General features: G+C 41.4%; 1 protein-coding gene across 4 annotated transcripts in view; it reads right to left on the bottom strand.

Annotated features, from left to right (window-relative positions):
* LOC126470992 (high affinity copper uptake protein 1-like) overlaps window positions 1-10,749 on the bottom strand; it is a 161,845-nt gene extending 151,096 nt beyond the window's left edge. For all 4 annotated transcript variants that reach the window (XM_050099038.1, XM_050099039.1, XM_050099040.1 and 1 more), the window contains exon 1: window positions 10,610-10,749. The gene's annotated coding sequence lies outside the window, so the exon portion shown is untranslated. The remainder of the gene's footprint in view (window positions 1-10,609) is intronic.
* Window positions 10,750-14,870: the final 4,121 nt, after the last annotated feature.

Genomic DNA, 14,870 nt, shown 5'->3' with positions numbered 1-14,870 from the left:
GATCCTACCTGAAACCCAGGCATAGGTGCTTCAATCAAACAAAACTGTTTCCAGGTCCCGACCTTTGTACAAATTTTCATTCGCCTCTTTGGTATGCTTATATACATCAGATGTTTGAGACTTGCTAACATCTCTGGAACCATACAGTTTAATTTGATTAAAGCACGGTGGGCTGAGGTGTGAATGGGAATTTAGATTGAGGAGGGAGACCTGCTAGGGCAGTCTCATTCTTAGCTTCAGTCTTCACACATACGTACATAAACTACTGGCCGTTAAAATTGCTACACCAAGAATAAATGCAGATGATAAACGGGTATTCATTGGACAAATATATCATACTAGAACTGACATGTGATTACATTTTCAGGCAATTTGGGTGCATAGATCCTGAGAAATCAGTACCCAGAACAACCACCTCTGGCCGTAATAACGGCCTTGATACGCCTGGGCATTGAGTCAAACAGAGCTTGGATGGCGTGTACAGGTACAGCTGCCCATGCAGCTTCAACACGATACCACAGTTCATCAAGAGTAGTGATTGGCGTATTGTGACGAACCAGTTGCTCGGCCACTATTGACCAGACGTTTTCAATCGGTGAGAAATCTGGAGAATGTGCTGCCCAGGGCAGCAGTCGAACATTTTCTGTATACAGAAAGGCCCGTACAGGACCTGCAACATGCGGTCGTGCACCATCCTGCTGAAATGTGGGGTTTCGCAGGGATCGAATGAAGGGTAGAGCCACGGGTCGTAACACATCTGAAATGCTACGTCCACTGTTCAAACTGACGTCAATACGAATAAGAGGTGACCGAGACGTGTAACCAATGGCACCCCATACCATCACACCGGGTGATACGCCACTATGGCAATGACGAATACACGCTTCCAACGTGCGTTTACCGCGATGTCGCCAAACATGGAGGCGACCATCATGATGCTGTAAATAGAATCTGGATTCATCCGAAAAAATGACGTTTTGCCATTCGTGCACCCAGGTTCGTCGTTGAGTACACCATCGCAGGCGCTCCTGTCTGATGCAGCGTCAAGGGTAACCGCAGTCATGGTCTCAGAGCTGATAATCCATGCTGCTGCAAACGTCGTCGAACTGTTCGTGCAGGTGGTTATTGTCTTGCAAACGTCCCCATCTGTTGACTCATGGATCGAGACGTAGCTGCACGATCCGTTACAGCCATGGGGATAAGATGCCTGTCATCTCGACTGCTAGTGATACGAGGCCATTGGGATCCAGCACGGCGTTCCGTATTACCCTCCTGAACCCACCGAATCCATATTCTGCTAACAGTCATTGGATCTCGACCAACGCGAGCAGCAATGTCGCGATACGATAAACCGCAATCTCGATAGGCTACAATCCGACCTTTATCAAAGTCGGAAACGTGATGGTACGCTCTTCTCCTCCTTACACGAGGCATCACAACAACGTTTCACCAGGCAACACCGGTCAACTGCTGTTCGTGTATGAGAAATCGGTTGGAAACTTTCCTCGTGTCAGCACGTTGTAGGTGTCGCCTCCGGCGCCAACCTTGTGTGAATGCTCTGAAAAGCTAATCATTTGCATATCACAGCATCTTCTTCCTGTCGGTTAAATTTCGCGTCTGTAGCACATCTTTGTGGTGTAGCAATTTTAATGGCCAGTAGTGTACATACGTACATACATACATACATACATACATACATACGTATGATTCAGTTCTGACCAGTTAAAAAGAATAGAAGCGGATTCAGAGGTTAGCGTGTTTGACGTTGTACTGGAAAGTTGTGTATTTCTCAGATTATAAAAGTCTTTCCCTTGATGACAAGACAAGTGGAACATTGACGCGATTGTTGCCTAATGTGTGTATTCGGCATATGGCGCCGGCTGTTAGTTTCAATCTCTCGAAGCGTCGTCTGCAGTACGGTGGCCACTGAAAACGCTGGCTAATACAGCTTGACTGGCAATGTAGCAGCGCGCCACACGGAGAAATTTTTCCGCCCTCGCACAGGGTGTCCCTTTAGAAAGAGCGATTTCAATCCTTTAGGGAGCGAAAGGCTATTTATAGTTTTTACAGAAACCAGATGGCAGTTATAAGAGTCGAGGGGCATGAAAGGGAAGCAGTGGTTGGGAAGGAGTGAGACAGGGCTGTAGCCTCTCCCCAATGTTATTCAATCTGTATATTGAGCAAGCAGTAAAGGAAACAAAAGAAAAATTCGGAGTAGGTATTAAAATCCATGGAGAAGAAATAAAAACTTTGAGGTTTGCCAATGACATTGTAATTCTGTCAGACACAGCAAAGGACTTGGAAGAGCAGTTGAATGAAATGGATAGTGTCTTGAAAGGAGGATATAAGATGAACATCAACAGAAGCAAAGCGAGGATAATGGAATGTAGTCGAATTAAGTCGGGTGATGCTGAGGGAATTAGATTAGGAAATGAGACACTTAGAGTAGCAGATGTGTTTTGCAATTTGGGGAGCAAAATAACTGATGATAGTCGAAGTAGAGATGATATAAAATGTAGACTGGCAATGGCAAGGAAAGCGTTTCTGAAGAAGAGAAATTTGTTAACATCGAGTATAGATTTAAGTCAGGAAGTCGTTTCTGAAAGTATTTGTGTGGAGTGTAGCCATGTATGGAAGTGAAACATGGATGATAAATAGTTTAGACAAGAAGAGAATAGAAGCTTTCGAAATGTGGTGCTACAAAAGATGCTGAAGATCAGATGGGTAGATTAGGTAACTAATGAGGAAGTATTGAATAGAATTGGGGAGAAGAGTAGTTTGTGGCACAACTTGACACGAAGAAGGGACCGGTTGGTAGGACGTGTTCTGAGGCATCAAGGGATCACAAATTTAGCATTGGAGGGCAGCGTGGAGGGTAAAAATCGTAGAGGGAGACCAAGAGATGAATACACTAAGCAGATTCAGAAGGATGTAGGTTGCAGTAACTACTGGGAGATGAAGCTTGCACAGGATAGAGTAGCATGGAGAGCTGCATCAAACCAGTCTCAAGACTGAAAACCACAACAACAACAGTGGCTAAAAGCTTCACATTTATCGTTTGTTTTCCTCTACTTATGTGATCTTCAGATTTGTCTACATCTATGCTCTAAAAATCAATAAAGTGTCATGTGTAGGACACTTTTCTTGTACCATATATAAGGGTTTCCGCCAGTTCAGTTTACAGACGAAATGTCGGAAGACACACTGTATGGCTATGCTAGTGCTCATGGGTCTAAATTCATAAACTTCACGAGGCCTGAAGAAATGGTAAGGAGGTTGCTTCATAATATTTTCAGATTACATCCCGATACCAGATTACGTTACTAAATTGGTTTTCACAAAATAATAAGCATCTTTGAGTCTCCGAAAACACTGATAATAAAACATTGTTTTGGCAATGCACAAGTCACACAAACATTTGACCATACAGGCTGCCCTTATTTGTATAGTCTCATCGAGCAGTGTTTGCTCCTATCGATCGTCGGCGCTCCAGCAATATTCTTGTATAGGTCGTACTACATATTCACACTCTTTCGAAGGCACGTTACAGTTTCTAATCACCCAATAAATGAACCTAAGCCTGCCTTGTACTTCTTGTACGATCCCTATCAACAATCATTTCATTTCATAATCCCTAACATTCCAAGTTCCACGTTGATACACGGGGTGAATACAGCATTTACTGGATTTATAGAAATAAGTGTTTAAAATTTCAAAATTCTTGTCTTCACAGATACTGACAAAAATATACAGTTTTCAGGAAATGCAATTTGAAGTCCAACCTAACGTTTTTTTTTTTCTTATGACGTCTCTTCAGAAGGCCCCAGATTTGTACTCAGGAGTACTCTTTTCCTGCAAGGCTTCCCTTCTGGTTTTGTTTTTTCTGTCTTCTTTCCTTTACCAGGTCTTCGATGACTTTCCAGCTGCAGAGAGGCGTTGTAAATCTTTTTCTTAAGACGTCTTGAGTTAAATTTCCTATCATGAAGTCCATTCTCTCTAATACCTTCATCCTATATTCCCGTTATTAACACAAGAACTGCCTCATAAGAGTGAATTTAGAGACCCATTTGGATTCTAGGTTTTTCCATGAACACACGCTTTTAGAAGTTCAGTATCGGCCAAGAACCTGTAAGTGGTCTTTACAACATCCAGGATACAATTTAGAAGCCTCTCCTTGTGAATGTGGGGTAATTATCCCTCTGAGCCTATAGATATCTATACTACAACAGCTAATGTGGCACAGATGATGAATGGTATGTTCATTTGCTGACACCATGTGAAAATATGTAGCCCATACTGCACTTCTTAGGTCACTTGCACTGGATATGTTCTGTCTAATGCCTTGACATAATACGGTTGAAGAGTGTCTACCATCTTCTTAGAGAGTCAGTTGTGATCACCAATGCCCTTTTCATCTTCCAACTTTTTACCCTTCAGTCACAGATCTATGAAACCAAAGATGTATCCCGTGCACGTTTGCTTGAAAGTAATCCACAGAATCGTCGTTCACCGAGCTAATATTGAAGTGTTCCTTCAAAAAGTGTGGTGCCAGGAAGGTAGCGACACACATCAATCTTTCAGGCACTTTGGATGTGGTTTCATCACTGCAACTTTGGGTACTTTTGTCCGTGAGTTCTACAAATAAATAAAAAATCGGAATTTGATATTTTCGGTCAATTTCATGAACGTCCTCCCTTAAACATGAAATTCAAAACTTTAGCCTTCCTCTCGCTGTCTTCTGTTGCCACCCGACACTGGTCGACGAGTGAGTGGATAGAAGCTTTAGACCCGCTTAGTGATTTTACGGACGACCAGAATTTTCTCGGGTTCTCTACAACAAATTTCGCTGTGGAATGACTGTGGAATAACTGTGGAAGTTGTATGCTTCGCGCATTGGTCTTCTTTCGGACGCACGGATTTCTACTAACTTTTGCCTGTCAACATTTGTGCGCTCTTTTTGTGAACCGAGGATGCAACAGTTTGTTTCCTCAGCATTTTCCGAATTTGATCAATTAAACCACTGAGGGTCCTTTCTATCCTTCATCCACTTACTTAACACATACGTCTCCAGAGGACCCATTTTAAACTTTGCCCATAATCCCTCAACGTTCGTCATAATGGAGCTAAATGAATTCCACTCATTGTCTTAGTTTGATGCCAACAACTGCTTATCTGCTCCTTGTAGCATAAACACTCTCCTGGCCTTCTTGACAGATTTATTTAACTTTAGTAACCATCGTCTCTGGTATCATGATCACTAATCCCTGGTTCTATACTGACTGTCGGTAAGGTCAAGCCTATTTGTAGCTAAAAGATCTCAAATATTTCAATTGCTTAACTAGGTGTTTAAGGCAGTTTTCCGAAAACTTGTCCACAAATACTTCACAAGACTGACTGTCTATACCAGCTGCAGTGAATCCATATACTTTCACATATCCTGTAAACTGAATCATTTCACAACACTTCGACAAAAATTCGTTCAAACGATCTACGGAACCTGTAACTAGCCTAACCAACCAACCAGCTAGCATACTAGTTGCTCTAGCTTGTGCATTAAAGGATTATAGAAGAGGCCATGCACCTCTCAGATTTTAGACGCGAGATGGGATGCTAATTTCCGTGTCAAGCGTAGGCTGTATTGGGGCTTGGGAAGGATGTCTGCAACTTAAGGGATTATAGATATGCACAATGAAATATTTCGTCATGGCAACGCTATGCGGGGTGAACTATGGGCGACAAGCGGAAAAAAATGACATACATTGCACGCTAGTAACAGACTACTTAGTACGATCGCACACGTTGTGAATTGAAATTTTAAGACACCGTGGACACTTTTGGATAACTACTTAAGTACGGCTAGATGAATGGCATATTAGACGCTGGAGGTGAGCCAATAGTAAAATGTTAGACGTGGGTAGTTCACGGCTGTGGCGAAGATTCCAGGAGTAAGGAAACATTCGTCCATTCGTAGGCGGTACAGGCAAGATTGACAGTATTAGCACCCAATGCCAAGATCGTTACCTTGCCGTAAGTACTCAGAAACTTACAACCAACGCGTCTACCTTCGTTACAAACCAGTGGCATTCTCTCTCTCTCTCTCTCTCTCTCTCTCTCTCTCTCTCTCTCTCTCACACACACACACACACACACACACACACACACTGTGAGACTGTACAATCGGCTTCGATAAGTTGCTCTGTCTGCAGTTGCATGCACCTCACACAGAGGCACCATATGACATGGTAAATGTGGTGCCTTGTCACAGTGACTAGATTCAGGAACACCAGTATCCAATTCATGGACGGATCGCTATTTATAGTGTCGTGTGATCCTCTTCCTCCGTCCAGCTGGCGTGCCCCATGCATACATTACAGCTTGGGCAATACTGAAGAAAAGACACTCGTTAAGTACAATCTACACTCGAAGACGAAATAACGAACCACGAAGGAATAAATTGAGCAAGTCAGTAACAAGTTGGTCCACCTCTAGCCCTTATGCAAGCAATTATTCGGCTTGGCATGATTGATGGTTGTCGGATGTCCTCCTGAGGGCTAAAGTGCAAATTCTGTCCAACTGGCGCGTTAGGTCAAAATCCCGACATGGTTGGAGGGCCCGGCGATAATGCACCAAACGTTCTCAGCTATGGAGATATACAGCGACCTTGCTGGCCAAGCTAGTGTTTGACAAGCACCAAGACAAGCAGCAGAAACACTCACTGTGTGCGGGCGGGCATTATCTTGCTGAAATGTAGGCTCAGGATGGCCTGCCATGAAGGACAAGAACACGGGTCCTGCTATGAAAAGAAATGGCACCCCAGACCTTTACTCCTGGTGGTATGGTGGGCGAGAGTCAGATTGGTATCCCACCGCTTTCCAGGGCGTCTCCAGCCTGGAGTAGAATTGTCTCAGTGATGAGCCCTGGTGACGCTCCGGGCAGCGGTGGGGTATCAACCACACTGTCGCCTGTCACGAGTGACGATCTAGAGTGCGAGTTCATTTCATAGCACGTCCCCTTTGGTTGTCATCCACGGTATCCTTACAGCGCAGCGGTTACGTCGATGATATTCTATCCCCCGTTTTGTTGCTCTTCATGGCAAGCCACCCTGGGCTTACATTACAGAAACATAATGCCCGACCGCACACGGTGAGTTTCTGCTGCTTGACTTTGCGCTTGTTGAACCCTACCATAGCCAGTAAGATCACCTGATCTCTCCCCAACTGAGAACGGTTGGAGCATTATGGGCAGGGCACTCCAACCAGCTCGGAATTTGCACAATCTACCGCGTCAGTTGGTCAGAATTTGGCTCGATATCCCTCAGGAGGACATCCAACGATTCTACCAATCAGTGCCAAGTCGAATAACTGCTCGCATAAGAATCAGAGGTGGACCAAAGCGTTATTGACCTGCTCAGCTTATGAAGCTCTTTCTCTTGAATAAATCACCCTATTTATCTGAATTTGCAATAATTTGTCTGTACATGTACATCACTCCTACAGATTTCCATCCCATTAGGGTAATTCCTTCGTGTTAGTCAATTTTTTTTGTCTTAATGTAAAATTACATATACCGGGTGATCAAAAAGTCAGTATAAATTTGAAAACTTAATAAACCACGGAATAATGTAGATAGAGAGGTAAAAATTGACACAAATGCTTGGAATGACATGGGGTTTTATTAGAACAAAAAAAAAACCAAGTTCACAAAATGTCCGACAGATGGCGCTAGACAGCTGGTAACTGCTACTGTGACGGGTGAGAGATACGCCGATATGTTACAGAATCGCATCATCCCCAGCCTGGCTGATAAACACCTGCTGGAACGTACGATGTTTATGCAGGATGGCGCTCCACTCCATATTGCTAGACGCGTGAAAGATCTCTTGCGCGCGTCGTTTGGTGATGATCGTGTGCTCAGCCGCCACTTTCGTCATGCTTGGCCTCCCAGGTCCCCAGAACTCAGTCCGTGCGATTATTGGCTTTGGGGTTACCTGAAGTCGCAAGTGTATCGTGATCGACCGACATCTCTAGGGATGCTGAAAGACAACATCCGACGCCAGTGCCTCACCATAACTCCGGACATGCTTTACAGTGCTGTTCACAACATTATTCCTCGACTACAGCTATTGTTGAGGAATGATGGTGGACATATTGAGCATTTCCTGTAAAGAACATCATCTTTACTTCGTCTTACTTTGTTATGCTAATTATTGGTATTCTGATCAGACGAAGCGCCATCTGTCGGACATTTTTTGAACGTTTGTATTTTTTCGGTTCTAATAAAATCTCATGTCATTCCAAGCATGTGTGTCAATTTGTACCTCTCTATCTACATTATTCCGTGATTTATTCAGTTTTCAAATTTATACTGACTTTTTGATCACCTGGTACACTTCCATTTAAGCATATGTGTATGTGATAACTGTATATTGTGCGTTGCTCATCGGACTGCTTTCAGAAAAAAACCAAAGTTTCGCGTTGAATTTTACAGGCGACACAGTGGTTGGAAATCTGCTATTTTCCATATCTTTTCCAGATGAAAAGGAAGATTACTTTTTGATAAATTCCTACTTAAAATCATACCTGCTCGCTCCTCACTTCAGGCCTTAAAAATAATTATGAAATTCCCAGTAGATGTATGCACACATCCTCAAGCTGCCACTAATTTTGTGAGCATTCACAGACAGATTGGAGGAAGGCTGATAAGCACCGTTGACCGCTACGGACTGTGACATGACATGTCGGCGCGCGCGCTCTCTCTCTCCCTCCCCCCCCCCCCCCCCGTATTTGATTAGTGTCATCCTATCGCTCATCGAATTTTTGGTCAACAGACTGATCTGTCACGTAGCCTGAAATTTTCGCTCCCCTAATATGCAACGCAGTTTTAGTTATAATTCATTAAAAGTACAAATCTTCAACAAATGTTTTGATGCGTTTTGTGTACGTACTGGGTGTCCCAGGAGGAATGGTCAGTATTCAAGGATATGATAGGTACGATCGATCACTCATGATGCAAAAGTGTCTAGTAAACATGGGCTCTAAACAGTATACCTTAAGAGCTGTGAGTACTTCTTCGATACTGTGAAATAGATCTCTTCTAATGCAAGCTCTTTCTTTCCATATTTTGAGAGTGGGTAGTATGGACAGAAACAAGAAAAAATTGTCAAGTAAACTTTGGCCCCATAATACACACCTTAGAGGTAAAACTTCAACAGAACAGATGTTTCACAGTGGCGAAGATGACAAAGTGCTCTTAGCTATTAAGATATGTACTTTACGGCCCATGTTTACTGGACTTTCGTTCACGTGTTGGTCCATACTACCACCTTTAAAAACATGGAAAGCAAAGAGCTTCGTTCACAGTATCAAAGGATAGTGCACATATTTCTTAAGGGATATCTTTTACAGCCCATGCTTAGAAGACTTTTTTGCTTCCTATGATTGTTCCTGTCATATCTCTGAATACTGGCCATTCCTCTTATGGCACCCTGTATACTGGTATTGTTCATAAACTATGAAAATATGCAGGATTGGGAGGGGGGGGGGAGAATTAAGAGGGAGAGTTAATGGAGAGTATAATCTGAAACAACTCTTAAATTATGAAAGGCACAGCTGTGACCGTCTAATTGCATATCACATTTTGTGAAATTATTAAAATGTTGTACCATGTGCCACTTCATACATAACTCACTTTTTGCGAAACACATACGAATCAACTGGTTTTCCCAGCCTTCGACAATAAGGAATGTACTTGTACAGTGAAGACTGTAACTTTCGAGAGGGTCAAGAAGCTGATGGTCCACACAGTAATATAGTAAGAGAATAAGAAGTTCCTCATATAAAGACAATTACAGAATGTCACATTTCTCAGTGCCTAGACTCTAAATAAAGCAAAATATACTATTCACATGCAATGAGAATAAAATTCCTCTAATAATGCTTGTATTATAATAACGCAAAGTTTTCTTCACATGAAACCACAGAAGGAACTGAAATATGAGTAATTCTATTGACGGTGATATTGGCGAAGTCCAGTTAACACAATGTAGCACTTATTTATAACAGAGGAGAACGAAAATTTGTGAACATATGCTGATAGTTTACTGTACAAACTGTCGATATTTTCTTCTACCCACTGACGCAAAACATATGCTAACTGTACGTCTTTTTACATAAACCTGTGTGAACTAGTAATTAAGATATCATCAAAGTTCTACACCCAATTATGAATAAATCTGGATCAAAAACTGCAGTAGTAAATCTAGGTTTCAATACGTGACAACCATACATTGGAAATATCAACAATAACTTAGCTACACGACGACAACAATAAAAATTACGCATCTAGACATCTCGTTTTCCTAATCTTATCACAAAAAGACACGCGCGGAAAGTAATAACATCAATGAAAGATACGTGGTTCGTCCGTTTGGTTTTTATGAATTGTCAGTGAATAACGATTCACAAAGCTTCCATATTTACACTAAATGCATTTCTGTAATTAAGAACGAAACGATGAGGTACTGTTGTCGGCAACATAAAACTCTGTGGCATCGTCTCATCAGGTTATGAACAGTGGATCAAACATTAAGTAAAAATTACAATGAACTCGCCTTTAAATGCAATGGATTCAGCACGTCCTGGCTAACTCTGGCAGCCACACGAGTCAACGATGCATGTAAGGCACTTGTCACAAACTAAACTACGCTCACTCCTTTTCACATTATTTCCCCCACCTGGTAACCATCGCTCCCCACAGATCACAATACACTTATCGATATCTATGACTGTTAGGGTCGACTGTTGGAATATCGATTAAGGAAGATAATCACTGGTTTAAAGTCGATTTAAACCGCACGGTAACGGATCCGAATACAACGGTGGACAACGGCAGAGCCAAATAGAGGTAGCTCGAGCGACACTTTAAGGTGCTAAGCGCAACGGAACGTTACGTCAAAACATTCCACAACGCGTGTCCAATGGCAGCATTCACACAAGCCACCAGCGGCACGAAGCGGGACATTATTGTCAACGTGCCTCGGGAAGAAACTTTTGACTTTGGCGTTGCTGCGGCGGAAAGGTGTCGTATGGAAACATCGGAAGTTACGCTATTTTCACTGCCCTTTCATTCATTTTTAAAAAGTGTTTTTTGTGCTTTTGCGTCTTCCTAGTCTCTATTTCATTCTTTTGCTTTGTTTTTGTGACAAATTGCAAATATTCCATGATGACTTGATAATTTTACCGCAGAGTGTTCTTGTGCAATACTGGCCAGATATTTGAAAGTGAAAAATGATATAGGTTGTACAATAACTGAGCAGAGCTGATGCCTAGACTGTGTATAAATAACAGCATAAATTGCTAAAGCAATTTCCATCATATAACCTTTTTTGTGAAAAATCAGCTCTATTGAACGAGAAAATAGTTTCTTCTGGCATCTGTTACATAGGGAAAAAACCTCAATGGATAAGGTAAACAGGCTTTGTATATTACCTTATAAATATGATTTGATGTGTTTGTATATATTTTCGCTAGCAAATAAATGTCGATGTTATGAAATATTAATCCACTTATCAGCAACTTACCATACGAACATGAACATCTATAATGAAATTTGTTTTGACCATTAACATTTTTATCGGTTGTTGTTCATTAATTTCAATACTATAACTTACTGGTTTTTCGTATAACTGATGACATAGCTCTTAAATAACATATACCATGCATACACCTATCTCTGGTGGTTAGGTCTGAAATCATCACCACTTCACAGAGAAGGAAGCAGTTTCTTTCATTATGTGTTATATGAAGTGAAATGGTACCGACAGCTCCAGTTTTTTGCATTTATAGTTCACACCGTGCACTGATTCTAACAATTTTATGAACTGTTGTTTTGCTGTTACAAATGCAGTAGTACAGTTAACCTAATATCTCCGAAATTCCTAATATTAATGCAATGATTGTCGTTTCTATATGTGGATAAGTGAAACATATTGGCAGTTCTTATTACAAGCAACAGAATTACAGTTCTTCAGCGACTACCTGTTTTTGATGCATTCCGAGTCTCTTACTTCACCAATTTTACATGAGTAGAAAACAAAATATCAGTTGGCAGACAGCTTTCGTTTTCTGACGATTCCTCAATAATACATGTGAGATGTTTTAATATGCTTTGAGAAAAGCATATTCGTGCCATCAGCTGTACAACTGTATGTTTGTTCTCTACCAGTTAGGATTATTACAATCTTTTCTTGGGAGAAAACGGTAAGGTACCAAAAAGAATATAGAATGTGCACAAGCCTAATAGAAAATGAATTAAAAGACGTCATTTTTAAAACCATAGGACTTACAATCTACGTCAGTGGATCAAACATACATTTTCGTCATACAAGAACCAACCAAAAGTAGAACATACACACTGATAAGCAAAACATTATGACTATATGCTTAATAGCTTATTTCTCTGTCTTTTGAACGAAATGCATCACTGGTTCTGCGTATTAGGGATCCGAAAGGTTGTTGATAATGTAATTCGCCTGTGATGACACCTGATAGCGACCCAGATGGCTATCATAGGATTTACATTAGGCAAATTTGGTCACTGAGACGCTGTGAGTTCACTAATGCTCCTCAAACCACTGTAGTACGGTTCTGGCTCTGAGAGACAGACAATTATACTGCTGAAAGATGATATCACCATCAGGGAAGACACCTAGCATGAACGGACGCAGGTGGTTCACAGGTGTCAGTGTGTCTTCGATTACTACCACAGGTCCCATGCAACGCAGGAGAATTCTCCCATAGCATAATGCTGCTCCAGCCTGTGTCAGAGGCGTTCTGCGCGTTTCGAGTCGCTGTTCGCCTCGATGACGGCGTTTATGGAGACAACCATCGACCTAGTGTAGGAAGAATGTGATTCACCAGAAGAGCCAACACGTTTCCATTGACCGACGGTCGAATTAAGATGGCCTCAGGCCCACTGCAATCGTAATTTAAAATTTCGAGAGTCAACATGTGAACACGTAGGTGCAGTCTGCTGTACAGCTCCATGTTCAACAATGTATGATGAACGGTGTGCTCCAAAACACTTGTGTGTGCACCAGCATTGTGCTCTTTTGGCAGACATGCCACAGGTCAATCTATCTCACTTCAGAGCAGACAAGAATCTCAGCCCCACGTTCTGTGAAGTCATGAACGTCCAAGTATGTAGCACCTAGTGACAGTTTCACTATCCTACCTCTTTCTGTAGATGCTCATGTCGGTAGTACATGAACATTCGACCAACTTCGCCATTTTCGAGATACTCGTTCACAGGATTTGTGTGACTTTGACAAAAGTCATGCACTCAATGAATTTCCCCATTTGCGGCTCATGTCTTCTGTAGGATGGTCCTCCCTTACATAGTTTTGTTATCACATCATGTGCCTCCAATGCAATGCCACAAGGTGGCATCCAATGTCGTAGTGGGCAGTAGTTGTAAGTTTGAGCTGATCAGTGTATAACTGTCATAATACTGTCTTAAGAGTCCACACAAAAGTGCTGTGCCTTGACACAGTTACAGTAGTGAACAGTTGGTGATAATTCCACTGATATATTACAGCTGTCGAAGATACAAATACTATGTGATTGTCAAAGAGATCAACTTGAAATGCATACAAAGTATGAATACCAAGGGAGTGTCTTACACCAGTAAAAGGCCTGGTTGCGCTGACGTTTTGGACCAGAAATTAACATCATGTGACCATACCATCTCAGCTTAAGAGAACACTTGGCCGACCATGTTCTAGCATTCTGAACGTAGCTCCTAAGACGTGTGATACACTTGCCTAGTCCCATACTGCTTGCTTAATCTAATTTTACTAGCTTTCCTTATTTTCTGTTGTTGCTACAATTTACTTCTTTTCATATAATTCATGCAATTAGAGGTGAATACAATAAGCAAATTCAAAATAATGTGGGTTGCAGTAGTTAATTGTAAATGGAAAAGATTTGATTGCGTGCTATACTTTCTTCTGATAAATTTTCTTCTTTGTATTTAACTCTGTGGAAACTATGCCATACACTGACAGCATTTCTGTGAGGAAAGAGAAACGAGAGCTGCTAAAAGAATACTTGATTGAATTATGCAGCCTCCCTTCTCAGTGTTTTACAATATTTATTCTATCACCATTGTATGATAAATAAATGCCTTATTCCAAAAGTTGGATGAGTATCACAAAGACAGAAGGGCACAGACATGACCCTATAATGGTTGTAATATAGTTTCATTTTAGACTGCATAAATCTTAGTCGTTCTAACTTCATCGGGATGAAGGTGTTAATGAACTACCCTTAGCAGTGATACACACAGAAAATACGAGAGTTCTGTGGCATGCACCAAGTGCTAACAGAAAAGTGTGTATGAAATTTGAAGGTTTTTACTTGGTTTAGACAGTCATAGAACATTAATTTATGGGTCTTAAAATATCTGTGTGAATGTATTTAATGCAACCGTCAATGTACCAGTAACAGAAGGTATGGTCTGCTACATTAATTTTGCGAGAAAATCTTCATTACTCAAATTTCTCAATATTCAATGCACAATGACAATTAACTTTGTCACATACGTTACAACATATGGTGACTACTGCTTAAGCTTGAGTCTACTTCTGCAATGAGATGAAACACGTATTACGAAAATAGCAACTGCAGCCTCTCATTGTCAGGCGAAAGTTCTTAAGCACAACTGAGATGTAATTAGCACCATATTTTTCCATTTAATAGGAGTCAGCCATTTTAGTACACAGTGCTTCATATTTTGTTGAGTGCATATGGATAACTGACGGATCAAAATTAGGAAAAATTCGCCTTTATAGCCACGAATACAAAATCATATTC

This window comes from Schistocerca serialis, chromosome 3, assembly GCF_023864345.2.
Source record: "Schistocerca serialis cubense isolate TAMUIC-IGC-003099 chromosome 3, iqSchSeri2.2, whole genome shotgun sequence".
NCBI classification, from domain to species: Eukaryota; Metazoa; Arthropoda; class Insecta; order Orthoptera; family Acrididae; genus Schistocerca; species Schistocerca serialis.
Note: the sequence above shows the minus strand (reverse complement) of the source record. Positions and strands in the feature narration are given on the sequence as shown.